We start from the raw sequence: 1,267 nt of genomic DNA on the forward strand, positions 1-1,267 counted from the left end.
GAAGAATCATTTCCCTCAATCTGCTGGCAATGCTCCTGCTAATGCAGCCCAGTGTGGCATTAGCCTTCTTCACAACAGGAGCACACTGTTGTCTCATATTTCTCTTATTGTCCATTGCAACCCTCAGCTCCCTTTCTGCAGAGCTGCTGCCCAGCCAGTCAGCCCCCAGCCTGTCCCAGTGCATGGGATTGTTCCGTCTTAAGTGCAAGACTTTGCATTTGTCCTTGTTGAACCTCATGAGATTTATTTTGGCCCAATCCTCCAATTTGTCTAGGTCTCTCAATCCCACACCCACCCTCCAGCATCTCTACAACTTCCCCCAGCTTGGTGTCACCTTCTCCTAAAATAAAACCAAGTCTTCCAATTTCTGCCAGCCTTTTTAGGCCTATTATTACCATCACCATTATCTTTAAACTCCATCCTATCACATTATTTAGGAGACAAAAGTACCCAGGTAACTCCAGCGGAAACCACTCTTGTTGATTACTATAACAATGCAGCATTTGGCTGTTTATTCTTCTTCCTACTTGTGCACATGAACATCATGGTTGCATTTTTCTTAAGACTGCTATACATAAAACTGAAGTGTCCATTGAGCTGTTGACAGCAACAGGCAGGTACCCCCTACGCTGAAAACTCTCAGCATAGGACTTTCTATTTGGAAACTGGGCAACGCATCACACACCTCCAGGCGCTGCTGCTGAAACCGATCTGCCAGCAGGTTTAGCAAACCAGGCCGGCGTCGAGCCCGTAAGCTGCTTGGGGAAGCGGGAGGTGAGGACAAATGTCCCGCCCGGTTCACAGCAGGGGCCGGGGGAGCGGGCGCGCGCGGAGCTGGCGAGTTACCTGCGGGCCCGACCCGACGGCGGGGTCGTGGCGGGCGGGAGGCCCGTCCGCTCTGCGCCACGAGAAGCCTGTAGGGCCGCGGCCGGCGGAGCGGCCTCTTACCGTGAGGCGGCGGCGCCGGAGCTGGCCCCGGGGGCAGGTCGCGCAGGGGACATGGCGGCTGCGGGCCGGCTCCAAGCGAGCCCGACTCGGAGCCCGAGCGGCGCGACCCGGAACCAGAACGAGAGCGCTAGCGGAAGTGACACTAACAAGCCCGAGTTCACCTCCGGCCACGGGAAGGCGGAGGAGCAGAGCTCCTTCCGGCCGGGGCGGGAAGAGGCTGGTGCGCGCGCGAACTCCCCGTTCCCGCTGCAGCCAGCTGCCATCACCCGGCTTCACCGCTAGATGTCGCGGCAGCTGCGTGGGGCAGGGCCCGGCGGAA

At 57.8% G+C, this 1,267-nt stretch overlaps 1 protein-coding gene across 5 annotated transcripts in view; it reads right to left on the reverse strand.

Annotated features, from left to right (window-relative positions):
* Positions 1 to 1,064, reverse strand: part of EYA3 (EYA transcriptional coactivator and phosphatase 3) — a 119,892-nt gene extending 118,828 nt beyond the window's left edge. For 2 of the 5 annotated variants that reach the window (XM_019548052.1, XM_019548048.1), the window contains exon 1: positions 847 to 1,063. The gene's annotated coding sequence lies outside the window, so the exon portion shown is untranslated. Of the gene's footprint in view, positions 1 to 846 lie in introns of all 5 variants that reach the window. The other 3 variants (XM_019548050.1, XM_019548049.1, XM_019548051.1) reach the window with 3 other exon arrangements.
* Between the last annotated feature and the right edge of the window lie 203 nt (positions 1,065 to 1,267).

Source organism: Crocodylus porosus, unplaced genomic scaffold (genome assembly GCF_001723895.1).
Source record: "Crocodylus porosus isolate Cpor-Errol unplaced genomic scaffold, CroPor_comp1, whole genome shotgun sequence".
NCBI classification, from domain to species: domain Eukaryota; kingdom Metazoa; phylum Chordata; order Crocodylia; family Crocodylidae; genus Crocodylus; species Crocodylus porosus.